The following is a 16,773-nucleotide window of genomic DNA, read 5'->3' as shown; positions in this document are numbered from 1 at the left end:
CGCCATACTCCGCAATACCCCGCCATACTCCGCAATACCCCGCCATACCCCGCCATACTCCGCAATACCCCGCCATACCGAGCCATGCTCAGCTGTACTCGGCCTCTGTATGTGGCCAGGCTGTGGAAGTCTCACACATGTGGTATCGCCATACTCAGGAGGAGCAGGGGAATCTATTTTGGGGTGTCATTTTTGGTATGTACATGTTATGTGGTAGAAATATTGTATAAATGGACAACTTTGTGTTAAAAAAAAAATGCGTTTTAACCACTTCCCGCCCACCGGCCGTCATACAACGTCCTTGACTTTGTGCGGAGATATCTGAATGATGGTTGCAGCTACAGGCATCATTCAGATATCGGCTTTTTCAGCCGGCGATTCCCTACACCATGAGAATGATCATAGCAGCTGTTCCACTGCTTGATCGTTCTTACGGGAGGCGAGAGGGGATGTCCCCCCCTCCCGCGCTTCTACCGACTCACCGCTACGATCGAAGCCAGGATCGTTTTTTTTTTTTTTTTTTTTATTTCAGGCTTCCCAGCCTAGAGGTGAGATGTGGGGTCTTATTGACCCCATATCTCACTGTAAAGAGGACCTGTCATGCCATATTCCTATTACAAGGATGTTTATATTCCTTGTAATAGGAATAAAAGTGGTCAAAAATTTTTTTTTTGGGAAAAAAGCATCAAACTAAAATAAATAAAGTAAAATGAACAATAAAAAAAATTTAAAAATTTTAAAGCGCCCCTGTCCCTGCGTGCTCGCATGCAGAAGCGAACGCATACGTAAGTCCCGCCCACATATGAAAACCGTGTTCAAACCACACATGTGAGGTATCGCTGCGATCGGTAGAGTGAGAGTAATAATTTTGGCCCTAGACCTCCTCTGTAACTCAAAACATGTAACCAGTAAAAAATTTTAAAGCGTCGCCTAAGGTGGTTTTTGAGTAGCAAAGTTTGGCGCCATTCCACAAGCGCGTGCAATTTTGAAAGGTGACATGTTGGGTATCTATTTACTCAGTATAACTTCATCTTTCACTTTATGCAAAAACATTAGGCTAACTTTACTGTTTTGGTTTTTGTAAAGCACAAAACAGTTTTTTTCCCAAAAAAAACGCGTTAAAAAAATTGCTGCGCAAATACCGTGCGAGATAAAAAGTTGCAACGACCGCCATTGTATTCTCTAGGGTCTTTGCTAAAAAAACATATATAATGTTTTGGGGTTCTATGTAATTTTCTAGCAAATAAATGATGATTTTTACATGTAGGAGAGAAATGTCAGAATTGGCCTGGGAGCTACAGAACGCCTGAAGGTGCTCCCTGCATGTTGGGCCTCTGTATGTGGCCACGCTGTGTAAAAGTCTCACACATGTGGTATCGCCGTACTCGGGAGTAATAGCAGAATGTGTTTTGGGGTGTAATTTGTGGTATGCATATGTGGTGTGTGAGAAATAACCTGCTAATATGACAATTTTGTGGGAAAAAAAAAAAGTAAAAAAAAAACCTTGATTTTGCAAAGAATTGTGGGAAAAAATGACAACTTCAAAAATCTCACCATGCATCTTTCTAAATACCTTGGAATGTCTTCTTTCCAAAAAGGTATCATTTGGGGGGTATTTGTACTTTTCTGGAATGTTAGGGTCTCAAGAAATTAGATAGGCCGTCAGTACAGGTGTGATCAATTTTCAGATATTCGCACCATAGCTTTTGGACTCTATAACTTTCACAAAGACCAAATAATATCCACCGATTTGGGTTAATTTTACCAAAGATATGTAGCGGTATAAATTTTGGCCAAAATATATGAAGAAAAATTACTAATTTGCAAAATATTATAACAGAAATGAAGAAAAATGCATTTTTTTACAGATTTTTCGATCTTTTTTCTTTTACGGCGCAAAAAATAAAGAACCCAGCGGTGATTAAATACCACCAAAAGAAAGCTCCATTTGTGTGAAAAAAAGGACAAAAATTTCATATAGATACAGTGTTGCATGGCTGAGTAATTGTCATTCAAAATGTGAGAGCACCAAAAGCTGAAAATTGGTCTGGTTAGGAAGGGGGTTTAAGTGCCCAGTTGTCAAGTGGTTAAGGATTTCTTTAAAACAGCCCTCAATCATTATATATGAAGATGGCCTACGCCCAGATGGCTGTGGAGTTAACTAGGAGTACCCCATCTTTTTAATAAACAGACTTCCAGTATCTATACATGTTTACCCTTCTTAGGGTCTTGGACGTCCTCTCTCTCAGCGTTTGCTCAAACGAACAATACGTTTTATTGAGCTGCACACTCAGTATACTGGGACACTTTGTATTATTACTTTATTGTATTGCTCTTTTTTTGAATATGGTATCTTATGCACAACTGTTTCTTAATTAACCTATTGTTTTGTTACTGTATCCACTCCCTCACATACCTAAGCACTCTATATATTCTCTATCTCTTTGGGATGTTCTAACATTCACCCAACGAGTACACATTTTAAGTTTTAACACTTTTTTATAGAGATCACTACTACCTGTCTAGTAACAGGTGTCTCTTCATCTATTAGCGCCACACTTTATTATTATTTTTACACTTGCAACGGTCAGATTGTTGTGTTGGCTGCTTCATTTGTTTATCTCAGGAGTTGGCGCAATATCTACACTTTCCAATGGACACTCATGTGCAAGCAACATCTGAATCTGTACATTATAGAGATGTCTACCAGTAGTCAACACAATCTCCCAAAATGAGTTCTATGAAATAAGAAGTGAGGGAGTATGCAAAACAGTGGGACACCCTCCGACAACCCTATACTGCTACAGGGCTCCTGTTCTGTGCAGAATAATATATATATATATATATATATATATATATATATATATATATATATATATACAGGATTCTGCACTTCCACCTAGAGGGAGTGTGCGTGCAACTGCCGGGCCGCTTCTGCTGTGATTACTTAATGGATGTCCACCGGCACCCGCCGATCGTCAGGCAGAGACACAGGACAGAGCTCTGCCTATCTAAACAAGGCAGAGCTCCGTCCTGACAGATGGAAAGTGATGGATTTTGTGTCCCTGCAAAGCCATTTTCTGCAGGACTGGTAAATCTGGGTTCTGGAGCCCAGAGGCTTTGTAGAGACTAGGAGTAGATAATTCCTCAGTGCATCTGCATACAAAATAACCATGTCCCAACCACCCCATAGCAGATATACTGCTACAGGGTGGCCGTTCTGTACAGAATCATGTACAGTATATATATGTGATTCTGCACTTCTGCCTAGGGGACGCATGTGTGCCGCGTCCACCGGACCACTTCTGCTGTGGTTAATCAATCTAAATTAGATTAGATTTAACATAATTGCAAATAGAAGGTGTTTATGAATAAGTAGAGCAATGTCTGTACAATAGCTTAGGTATTCTTTATCTCCTTAATTTTAAAAGTTCTCACACTTTGACTTTGAGGATTCATCTGTGATAGGTCACTCTATACATGGAATTCCATATCTATAAAGTCGTGTGATGGCCAGAGTTGCGTTTAGGTTATTTCTTCTACTTCAAAATCTTTCCATATGCTGGTGGGAACACCAATCATACAATCAAGAGTAAAAATAGCTCATAGTTCAAGTCATAGGGTAAGATGTCCTTATTGTCCACATAAAAAAAGATATTGTACTGAAGCCATTACTTCACAGTCCACCTAAAAGTCAATAACATTTTAAGCAGTGGAGAGCACCAATAATGGATTGTTTCAGTTTTATGTTACTCACAGCAGAAGCCAATCTGCAGATTCCAGGCTATAGATGTCCACCAGCACTCGCTGATTGTTGGGCAGAGACACAGGACAGAGTTCTGCCTATGTACACAAGGCAATAGCATTCTGCAAAGCAGGGAATATAATCCATCACTTCCCTTAGTAAAAGCAGCACACAGTTTAGATAAAAAACACTGGTTAGGCACACAGTTAACCCTTTTATTGACCTAGATGTTTAACCCCCTACCAGCCAGTGTCATTAGTACAGTGACAGTGCATATTTTTAGCATTGATCACTACATTAGTGTTACTGGTTCCCACAAATTGTCAAAAGTGTCAGTTAGTGTCTGTTTGTCTGCAGTCCTGCTACAAGTTGCTGATCGGCGCCATTACCAATATAAAAAAATAAAAAATAAATAAAAATTGCAGTATATATACCATAGTTTGTAGATGCTATAACTTTTGTACAAACCGATCAATATATGCTTATTGGGATTTCTTTTTACCAAAAATATATAGCAGAATACATATTGGCTTAAATTTATGAAGAAATTCAATGTTTTTAATTTTTTTATTGGAAATGTTTTATAGCAGAAAGTAAAACATTTTTTTTTTGTTTTTGTTTTTTTGTCAAAATTGTCAGTCTTTTTTGTTCAATCAAATACCACCAAAAGAAAGCTCTATTTGTAGGAAAAAAAATCACATACATTTAACTTGGGTACATCGTTGCATGACCGTGCAATTGTCAGTTAAAATAATGCAATGCCGTATCACAAAAAATGGCCTGGTCATGAAGAGGGGTAAATCTTCCAGAGGCTATATATGTTTTTTATGAAATTACTTTATAGGGATAAAGTATAGGAGAAAGGGGGAGGTAAGGGAGTAAGAACAGATCAAAAAGGTACAGAAAACAGAGAGGAAAAGGCAGACATAAAATAGACAATGTCATGATATAAAGAAAAATGACACGATGGGCCTTTTCATTTTAGCCATGTGCCTATTGTTTACATTGATTTCAACAATTTTATTTTACAATTTCTATACATGCTAAGTATAAAAAGAAAACAACCGGTGTTACTCTAGCTGTATAATGCCCACTCTTTTTTTTTATTTGCAACAATTATCACAATAATGTACAAATGTAATGTTATTATTTTATTTACATAGCGCTGCAAACACAAAAAAAAAACAATTGTATACCTTAAAAATGTATATTGACAAATATTATTGATTGATTAAATTAGATTAGATTTAACATAATTGCAAATTGAAGGTGTTTATGAATAAGGAGAGCAATGTCTGCACAATAGCTAGGTATTCTTTATGTCCTTCATTTTAAAAGTCCTCACACTTTGACTTTGAGGAGTCATCTGTGATAGGTCACTCTATACATGGAATTCCATATCTATAAAGTCGTGTGATGGCCAGAGTTGGGTTTAGGTTTTTTCTTCTAATCTTTCCATATGCTGGTGGGAACACAGATCATACAATCAAGAGTAAAAATTGCTCATAGTTCAAGTCATAGGGTAAGATGTCCTTATTGTCCACATAAGAAAAGATATTGTACTGAAGCCATTACTTTACAGTCCACCTAAAAATCAATAACATGATTTGCCTATTTTAAGCAGTGGAGAGCATCAATAATGGATTGTTTCAGTTTTATGTTACTGATGATTAATACAACAGAGTGCAGGCTTGGGTAGGCAACTAGGAAAAAACAGCATACTAAAGCAAAATAATCATTGTTAAGCTGCACACATAAGGGCAGCAACATTCTATTGATAAAATGGAGGATACAAAAGATTAAAAATGAAAACATATTCCTAATAGCGCCTAAATAGACATCAATTTGATCTTTTGTAAATCCAGTGTTATTATTGCTCATATTTCGGGTATGCTTGAATAGCGGTACCACCAAAAAGAAGATGGCTACACAAAAGATGAGAAATGGAACAAAGAATCCAACAACAACAATAATGAATACATGGACATGGTTTGTGTGTACAATTATATCTTCTCTGCTTGTTCCATTATAAAGTTGGGTGGAATTTACTTTGTGAAGTGAATATACACACCATCCATATGGAAGACTAGAAAAAAGTGACACCACCATGGACCCAAGAAGAAGCCAGGGGACCATCCCAGAGATTCTCATCTTGAGTTTTATGAATAATCTGCTGCTGTAGTCGGTGATCTTCACACAGTAGAAGGCACAGAGCACAGTGCCCCACCACACACTGCAGAACTCTACAAATATGTGTGCGGTGACAAATGAGTGAACATATAACTTAACCAACTTCCTGAACTCAACGGAAAACAACAAAAAAACTGTAAATGCTGAATGCATTAGAAGAAGAATCCTCACCAAGCCCAGGCTTGCCATGATTGTGTCAACAGCTTGTAGTTGTTTACCATGTAACCAGTCAATTACGTTTTTCATGAAAATGAATCCATTTAGAAAGAACCCAATGAAAATCAAAGCAAAAATAAGAAATAAGAAGGAAATCAAAAAAGCAGAATCCATGTTTCCTTCAAGGTAACATATACTGTTCACAGAGAATCCAGTTTCTCCGTAGATATCCAGAAGAAGGTTTTTAATGTTTGACTGCTCTGTGAGATATGATAGTCCTGAGATATATTAAAGATAGATTTGTTTGCTTCATGTTTTGCATGACATTTGGATACTGAAATCAGTGCAGCTATTTTATAATCATTACATTTAAATGAAAACCTGCATGCCTCAGTTATTTTTTATTCCATGAGTCTTGCTGAGGTTTTAACTTTGTGTGCAGTAATAACACTCACCTTTTTTCATGGTCAATAAAGAAATGACAAGCCATGGTGTAAGGTTTTGTATTATAAAAGTCTCAAATTTTTATTGCAAACTACACTGTATTAAATGTAAATGTTCTGAATGTTGTATGAACACATTTAATTACTAAAATACATTCACAGTCACTCATTGAAGATGAACCCTCCTTACCAAGAAAATATGTTGGTTGAAATTACTGAACTATCCCTTTAATAATAATTCATAGAGAAGATGGTGTTGGTAGGTAAATAGTGCACTACATCCCAAAGATCATATATACATCCAAATGATAGAATTGGGTACAGGATTTTAAAAAAGGTGTTAGCACTTTCCAGAAAGAAAAAATGCACACATTATAGATAAAAACAGTCCAATTCATTATACATTGTTAAAAAAAGATATAAAAAAGAAAAATCTAATGATCCAAAATATATGGTAGAAATATAGAAATACCCAGTCCATGGCCCTCAACACCCAACATATATACAGTACTCTGTATCATGAAAAATCACCGACATAACATAAATGAGCATATTCCATACAAAGGAGAGAATGTACTCTCAAAATGTAGATAAAACGCTGTGATAAAGTAACGGGGGGGGGGATGTTCCAACGTGTTTCATGGAAAGAGCTTCTTCAGGAGACCTGGATAACAAAAAATATACATATACTGTATGTTACAATTACATAAGTATTACGTCCAAATAGAGTAACGAACCCGAGAATCACAACATAATAATATTCCCAACATATACGTAGCACTATAAAAGTAGAATTGGCGATGGGCAGTGCAAGACCCAAGGGGAGAGGGAAAGAAGCTGAGTGAGAGCGGACCCAGGAAACATTGAGGAGTTCAGTCCTAGAGGGTGACTTATGCTACTATTCTGTGTATGTAATTCAAATATAATAAATACACAGGATTAGGGGCCAGCCATAAATATGCATTTAAGAATAAATGTGTAATTAAATACAAAGTGTGGGAGCATACTGTTGTTGAGGAGGACCCTTATATCAGATGTAAAACATATTAGACATGTAATTCTAAAAATAAAGGAGAAGAGATAGAACACCAATAAATACTAAATATAATAATCCTGGAAAACAAGCCATTCACTACCAAGGCAATCCAGGCAAGGAAAGGCAAAAATACAGATATTGTAAATGCCTTCCATTAGACAGCATTAAATCTCTCCTACATGGGCTGGAAAATGGCACCTGAATTCACCGCATAGCGTCTCCCATATAAATATTGCCCCCATGGACCAAATCCCCTCACACCCGCCGCCGAAACCAAGTTGGCGAATAATAGGCTTGGGTGGATGTGACACCAAGCATGCACTATGGGTCACTCATGTTTAGTGGTGGTGGGGATCAGACCAGCAAAGACATGCCCTAACACAACCCCAGTCCACAGCCTGCCCATCCTAAATGCTGACAGGTTGATGTCACGCATGCTAGGTGCATGTGCACAGCCCCCAACGTCACTCAGGCAACCAGAGTCAAGCTAGCTCCACCCCAACAGGGACCATTCAGAAACTATCTGTGCAACACAAAAAAGACAAGGAAAAAGCCAGAAAAAAAACACACAGCAAAACCAGAATCACAAACAGAACTCAAGAAGGCCCAATCAAACCATCACAGGACCCACCACACAGACTCCACCAACTTCAAGAACCACCACAACTACACACATCCAATCCACAACACTGACAGATACAACAATCACAACTACAGCCATAACCCTAGATGGGATTGGTCCATGGTGGTCATATTTATATGAGGGATGCTATGCAGTGAATTCAGTTTCCAGCCTGCATGGGTTACTGCTGCCTTTATTTGCCTGGATTACCTTAGTAGTAAATGGCTTGTGTCCCAGGATTATTACATTTAGTATTTATTGGTGCTCTTTATTTTCTCCTTTTTTTTAGAATTACAGGTCTTATATGTTTTACCTCTGACATATGGGTCCTCCTTAACAGCGGGGATGGAAGGACGGAATTCCTTTACGTTCATCCTGCCTTCTTGGCTCCACTTCTGTTCGGTGGCTTTCCCTCTTCCTTTTCCCTGCACTGCACAGCCCCAATCCACATCTATTCAAAGAGAACTATGTATATTTTGTTGTTATTAGTACACTGAACTCCTGAAGAAGCTCTTTACATGAAAATTGTTGAGACATGCCCTCCATCCTCTGTTATATCATCACAGTGTTTTATTTAGAATTTGAGAGTACATTCTCTCCTGTGTATGGATTATGCTCATTTATGTTATGCTGATGAATTTTCATGATACTGTATATACAGTGGGGAGAACAAGTATTTGATACACTGCCGATTTTGCAGGTTTTCCTACTTACAAAGCATGTAGAGGTCTATAATTTTTATCATAGGTACTCTTCAACTGTGAGAGACGGAATCTAAAAAAAATCCAGAAAAATCACATTGTCTGATTAATTTTCATTTTATTGCATGACGTAAGTATTTGATCACCTACCAACCAGTAAGAATTCTGGCTCTCACAGACCTGTTATTTTTTTCTTTAAGAAGCCCTCCTGTTCTCCACTCATTACCTGTATTAACTGCACCGGTTTGAACTTGTTACCTGTATAAAAGACACCTGTCCACACACTCAATGAAACAGACTCCAACCTCTACACAATGGCCAAGACCAGAGAGCTGTTTAAGGACATCAGAGATAAAATTGTAGACCTGCACAAGGATGGAATGGGCTGCAGGATAATAGGCAAGCAGCTTGGTGAGAAGGCAACAACTGTTGGTGCAATTATTAGAAAATGGAAGAAATTCAAGATGACGGTCAATCTCCCTCAGTCTGGGGCTCCATGCAAGATCTCACCTCGTGTGGCATCAATGATCATGAGGAAGGTGAGGGATCAGCCCAGAACTACACGACATAACCTGGTCAAAGACCTGAAGAAAGCTGGGACCACAGTCTCAAAGAAAACCATTAGTAACACACTACGCCGCGCACGCAAGGTCCCCCTGCTCAAGCCAGCACATGTCCAGGCCCGTCTGAAGTTTGCCAATGACCATCTAGATGATTCAGAAGAGGAATGGGAGAAGGTCATGTGGTCTGATGAGACACAAATATAGCTTATTGGTCTAAACTCCACTCACCATGTTTGGAGGAATAAGAAGGATGAGTACAACCCCAAGAACACCATCCTAACCGTGAAGCATGGGGGTGGAAACATGATTCTTTGGGGCTGCTTTTCTGCAAAGGGGACAGGACGACTGCACCATATTGAGGGGAGGATGGATGGGGCCATGTATCGCGAGATCTTGGCCAACAACCTCCTTCCCTCAGTAAGAGCATTGAAGATGGGTCATGGCTGGGTCTTCCAGCATGACAACGATCCGAAACACACAGCCAGGGCAACTAAGGAGTGGCTTCGTAAGAAGCATCTCAAGGTCCTGGAGTGGCCTAGTCAGTCTCCAGACCTGAACCCAATAGAAAATCTTTGGTGGGAGCTGAAAGTCCGTATTGCCAAGTGACAGCCCCAAAACCTGAAGGATCTTGAGAAGGTCGGTATGGGTGGAGTGGGCCAAAATCCCTGCTGCAGTGTGTGCAAACCTGGTCAAGAACTATAGGAAACGTGTGATCTCTGTAATTGTAAACAAAGGTTTCTGTACCAAATATTAAAGGGGTTGTAAAGTTGTTTTTTTTTTTTTTTTAAAATAACAAACATGTTATACTTACCTTCACTGTGCAGCTCGTTCTGCACAGAGTGGCCCCGAACCTGGTCTTCTGGGGTCCCTCGGCGGCTGTTTCAGCTCCTCCCCGCAAGCATTTACCACCTTCATGCGAGCTCCCTCGCACGGTGGTGAGTGCTTGCGGGCGCGCTCCCGTGATACAGCCGGCGGCTATAGCCGCTCGCTGTATCACTCGGCCCCGCCCCCCGGCGCGCCGCGTCATCGGATGTGATTGACAGCAGCGCGAGCCAATGGCTGCGCTGCTTTCAATCCATCCACTGCAGCCAATCAGCGACCAGGCTGAGCTGCAATGAAGCTGACGAGGACGAGGAGCGAAGATTCGAGGCGTCAGGTAAGTAAAACGGGGGGGCTGGGGGCGGCGGTACTGTCAAAAGTTTTTTCACCTTAATGCATAGAATGCATTAAGGTGAAAAAATTTTTACCTTTACAACCCCTTTAAGTTCTGCTTTTCTGATGTATCAAATACATATGTCATGCAATAAAATGTAAATTAATTACTTAAAAATCATACAATGTGATTTTTCTGGATTTTTGTTTTAGATTCTGTCTCTCACAGTTGAAGAGTACCTACGATAAAAATTACAGACCTCTACATGCTTTGTAAGTAGGAAAACCTGCAAAATTGGCAGTGTATCCAATACTTGTTCTTCCCACTGTATGTTGGGTGGTGATGGCCACAGACAGGGTATTTTTATCATATATATTGGATCATTAGACATACATAAGTGTGAACTGCGCTTAATCTTTTTAACAATGTATAATAAATTAGGACTGTTTTATTATCTATAATTTGTGTATATCTTTTTTTCTGGTAAGTGCTAGCACCGTGCCACATTCCGTTCTATAACTTGGATTTAATTATGATCTCCTTTTAAAAATGCTAATTGCCTTTCTGTTATGCAGATCCAAAGATTTCAACACTGTGAGTCAATACACATGACTCCTGACTTTCTTTGTTCAATATTTAGCTTTTTGGATTTTTTTGCATGTACAAGTACATGCAAGTTCCTCCAGGAGGGAATCAACTTTCCGAACTTGACCCACAGAGCAATGCTGCAGGGAACAGTGCTTATGTCATAACATGAGCACCATTCTCTACAGTATACAGGACTGCCCAAATTTAGAGAAATGGAAGAGGACCCTGATCATCACATAACTGGCCTAAAGATACCTGGAGATGAGCTTTATCATAAGTGTAGCACCCTGAAGTTTAGTCAGGGAGCTCCTCACAAATTTACTTGCCAGGAGTAGTTATCCTGGTTGATTGATAGAGATCTATTGATTTCTCCCCAAGTTTGGCCTTGTTGCACTTTTCTCTTCTACCACTAGGTGGCCAGGCACTTGGTGGTACTAGATACGAGAAGGGAAACCCAAGGTCATGTCATGGGTATATGGGTATCTCAGCCAATGGGCAGGGGTTTTCTAGGTGTGGAACAGGGAAATAAGCGGAGTGAGAGCGGACCCAGGAAACATCGAGGAGTTCATTGAGGAGAATTGGGAAACTTCAGGCGGTGATCGAGTCAGGGACCCAACCAGCAGAGGAGACGCTTGCAGAGCAGCCTTGTGTGCCAGGCCAGGGACCGAGCCGGTTAGCAGGGGTGAAGCTTGAGAAGTATCTAGAGTGCCAAGCTAGGGATCCAGCAGAGAAGCGGGGGTGATGCTTGAGGAGATACCACTGCAAACCTTGGAAAAGCTCAAGGGATTTATAGTCAGTGAATCAGAGGGTCTAGTGAGAGACCAGGAGCCCAGTACTGAAGAACCACAAGGAGCAGTTGTAGTGGAGCTGAAAGAATTTTTACGTATGAGTTAGGAACTGTTAAAGGACTGTTACCATAGGAGACAGCATTCCTGCAAGTGCAGATGTGGCTTCTTGCTAGAGCCTTTCCCTGCACGGCTGTCCTCCTATTGAAGTCCCGGAATCTGCCAATTGAGTTTACAAATATCTATGGGTGTCCTGGCCCTAACCCTCTTTCCCCCAAAGTATATAAAAGGACTGTCAAAGGAAATAAAACCTCTTTTACATCCAAGAAGTGTCTGGCACCCAATGACTTTCACCATCTTTGCACCCACTATGCCTCACAACTCACCACATATTGTAGGATGTCAGCTATCTTTAGCCTTGAAGGTCCTCATTAGACCAAAAGAGGTAAAAGACCTTGCTACATAAGTGATCAAGTTACCATACTTATTGGTATATAACACGCACGTTTTCCCCCTGAAAATCAGGGGGAAATAGTGTGTGCGTGTTATACGCCGATTCCTGATGTCTCTGAGGAAATAGGAGTAGCGAGCGCTGCTGGATTACATAGAGCCGCGATCTCCTGTGTATTCCAGCGCTCAGTCATGCACAGCCACACCTCCTGGCCCTGCATTGGGCCACTGTTCTGTCTAGCATATGAGCAGGCCCAGGAGGTGTGGCTGTGAGTGACTGAGCGCCGAGTACACAGGAGATCACAGCTCTGTGTAATCCAACACTGGCGAGGCTGCAATGATGGGAAAGGTGAGGCTACAGATGGGCACTGAACAAGCTGTATTGTTGGACAATTTAATGGCTGCAGATGGGCACTGAGCAGGGTGCATTGATGTGCATTTTAACCGCTTCAGCTCCGGAAGATTTTACCCCCTTCCTGACCAGAGCACTTTTTGCGATTCGGCACTGCGTTGCTTTAACTGACAATTTCACGGTCGTGCGATGTGGCTCCCAAACAAAATTGACGTCCTTTTTTTCCCACAAATAGAGCTTTCTTTTGGTGGTATTTGATCACCTCTGCAATTTTTATTTTTTGCGCTATAAACAAAATAAGAGCGACAATTTTGAAAAAAACGCATTATTTTTTACATTTTGCTATAATAAATATCCCCCAAAAATATATAAAAAAACATTTTTTCCTCAGTTTAAGCCGATCGTATTCTTCTACATATTTTTGGTAAAAAAAAAATTGCAATAAGCGTTTATTGATTGGTTTGCGCAAAAGTTATAGCGTTTACAAAATAGGGGATAGTTTTATGGCATTTTTATTAATGATTTTTTTTTTTACTAGTAATGGCGGCGATTAGCGATTTTTATTGTGACTGCAAAGTTATGGTGGACATGTCGGACATTTTTGACACATTTTTGGGACCATTGTCATTTATACAGCGATCAGTGCGATTAAAAATGCACTGATTACTTGTGGTGCTGATTGTTTCATCTTATAAGTTATAAGGGGAAGGTCTCAGAACTCATCCCGTCCCCACAGAGAGTGCAGAAGATAAAATCTCTTGAGGACACGTTAAAGAGGAACGTAGGTTACAGTGTGGTGGAAAACGTCCTTGTGAGTCTTCTGTTGGTCAAGAGAGGAGCGTTGGAGAAGGCGTCTGCCTAAGTGCGGCATTTTGGAATTTTTTTAGTCCTCGCTGCCCAGGGCTGTCAGCTTCCACATCCCATTGGCAGCGCCTGCATCACATGGTGGACGATTACCTCAAAGCCAAAACAGAGATGGAGAGCTTTCCAGCTGACGATCCACTGACTTACTGGGTCATGAGAATAGACCACTGCCCAGAACTTGCCCAGTATGCTATTGAGTTGTTGGGCTGCCCTGCATCCAGCGTGCTTTCAGAACGGGCATTCAGTGCTGCAGGAGGTTTCATTGCTGATCATAGAATGCGTCTGTCCACAGACTCCGTGGACCGTTTGACTTTTGTAAAAATGAATCGGTCCTGGATTACCAGCTATGAAGTCGCTGATGCCAATGTCATTGATTAAGTCTTTTTGGGATGTGTAATCTCTGCAGGACTTCGAGGCTGCCTAGCTTTGAGGGTGTTCAATCACTTCTGGAAGAATGTTTTTGGTATAGGTTTCATGGGCAAAATTAAAACCCAAAGACCAATTTTTTCTGCACCTGTTTGACAAGTGCATATCATTGCAATTGCAATTTTTTACAGCAAGGCCAATTCTTGCTTTCATCAAGAGTACCTTTATAGGGTTACGGTGAGAAGGCACCACCAACACCCAAAGACCAATTTTTCTGCACCTGTTTGACAGGTGCATATCATTGCAATTTTTTACAGCAAGGCCAATTCTTGCTTTCGTCAATAGTACCTCTATAGGGTTACGGTGGGTAGGTGTCCCCGACACCCAAAGAGTAATTTTTTTGCACCTGTTTGACATGTGCATATCATTGCAATTTTTAACAGCAAGGCCAATTCTTGCTTTCATCAAGAGTACCTCTATAAGATTACGGTGGGAAGGCACCACCGACACCCGAAGACCAAATTTTACATACTGTAAAAAATTGTCAAAGAATGTATCCCAAAAATCTCTAATCTTGTTCCCAGTGCACTACATTTGTGGCCTCATCATACTAACTGATACTGATACTCATACTGAGCAAAATAAAGGCAGCTTGCAGGGAAAATTTAATTTTTTTGGCTTTATAAATGCAATTATTGCTGCAGCAGATTCTAGACATGGTACAGATCTGCCACTTTACAGGTAGACCCCCCAGGCACTATATTGGAAGGAATTTTTTTATTTCTTTGCTTTCACTTTAACGCCTTCCTGACCAATGATATACGTCGGCAGAATGGCACGGGTGGGCAAAAGGGCGTACATTTACATCCCCTTTAAGATGCGGCACTCTGGGTGCGTGTGCCCACCAATTGCTCCGTGACCACAGGTCCCACGGACCCGATGTCCGCCGGGTGCCTGCGAACGTGTCACAGAGCGGAAGAACGGGGACATGCCTTTGTAAACAAGGCATTTCCCCGTTCTGCCTAGTGATATGACAGAGATCACTGCTTCCTGTCATCTGGAGCAGTGATCACTGTCATGTGAGTAGTAGCCCATCCCCCCACAGTTAGAATCACTCCCTAGGACACACTTAACCCCTTGATTGCCCCCTAGTGGTTAACCCCTTCCCTGTCAGTGTCATTTACACAGTTATCATTTTTATAGCACTGATTGCTGTATAAATGACAATGGTCCCAAAATAGTGTCAAAAGTGTCCGATGTGTCTGCCATAATGCCGCAGTCCTGATAAAAATCGCAGATCACCGCCATTACTAATAATTAAAAATAATAATAAAAATGCCATAAAACTATCCCCTATTGTGTAGATGCTATAACTTTTGTGCAAACCAATCAATACACGCTTATTGCAATTTTTTTTACCAAAAATATGTAGAAGAATACATATCGGCCTAAACTGAGGAAAAAAACATTTTTTTTATATATTTTTGAAGGATATTTATTATAGCAAAAAGTAAAAAATATTGTGTTTTTTTCAAAATAGTCGCTCTTTTATAGCGCAAAAAATAAAAACCGCAGAGGTGATCAAATACCACCAAAAGAAAGCTCTATTTGTGAGGAAAAAATTACGTCAATTTTGTTTGGGTGTAATGTCGCATGACCGTGCAACTATCAGTTAAAGCGACGCAGTGCCGAATGGCAAAAAGTGCTCTGGTCAGGTAGGGGGTAAATCCTTCCGGGGCTGAAGTGGTTAAAAATAAAAAAAACACTGCTCATTTAAAAATGACGTTTTTTTACAAACTTTTTTTTTATTGATTCATGTCCCCCAGGGCAGGACCCAGACCCCTATAATCATTGTATGCCCAATTGCTTGCATATAAGCCTTCAAAATGGGCACATTTGACGTTTGGGTCCCATTGACTTTAATGGGGTTTGGAAGTTCTGGTGCGAACCGAACAGGGTTCTGTTCGGCCCATCCCTACTGATGACATACATACAAATACAATAGTGCCCACATGAATGCATGCCGGACACTGGGGGGGGGGGTAAAGGAGAAAGCAGGGTTCTCCCTTCTCCTATGGGTATACTCACTGTAAACCAATGCATCCCCTATCATTGGTGCATGTTTTGCTTTTAAATTTGGACAGTGTCAGGGCTGGGCTCAGCCCTTCCTCCTCAAAGCTGGCCACTCAGATGTCAGCTAATTACCAGCTTATGTCTCTCCACAGTGACTCACCTGTTGATGATATCCTGCTCGTCAGTCCTGCCTACTTAAGCCGTCCAGCCCAAATGATCTCTGCCTTCGCCCTGGTCACATCTCTAGAGACGCTCGCCTGTGTTCCCGTTAAAGACTTGCTTGGCTGACATTCCTTCTGGCTCCAGATCCTGATTGCTGATCTACTACTACGCTCTGGCTCCCTGACGTTTTGGCTTGTCTGACTATCCATTCTGGTTCCTGAATTCTGGCTACGTTTTGACTACGTTTACTCTGTTTACCTTTTTATTATTATTATTATTATTATTAAACAAGTGTGATTTAACTGTACTTCTGTCTCAGTCTGATTCATGGTTTCTGACAGTAGGTGAAGGCCATAAATTCAGAAGATGCAGTCAATCCACTCATATAATATTATGTAAAATATTTCCAGAATGGATGAGCAGGATCACCATATGGATCAGTTTGACATGGCGTTACAAACACTTCTGAGTCACATGGCTCACCTGGAATTTCCCACTGTGGCTGCTCTGGTACAACCTGTGTT

Source organism: Aquarana catesbeiana, linkage group LG04 (assembly GCF_042186555.1).
Source record: "Aquarana catesbeiana isolate 2022-GZ linkage group LG04, ASM4218655v1, whole genome shotgun sequence".
Classification (NCBI taxonomy): Eukaryota; Metazoa; Chordata; class Amphibia; order Anura; family Ranidae; genus Aquarana; species Aquarana catesbeiana.
Note: the sequence above shows the minus strand (reverse complement) of the source record.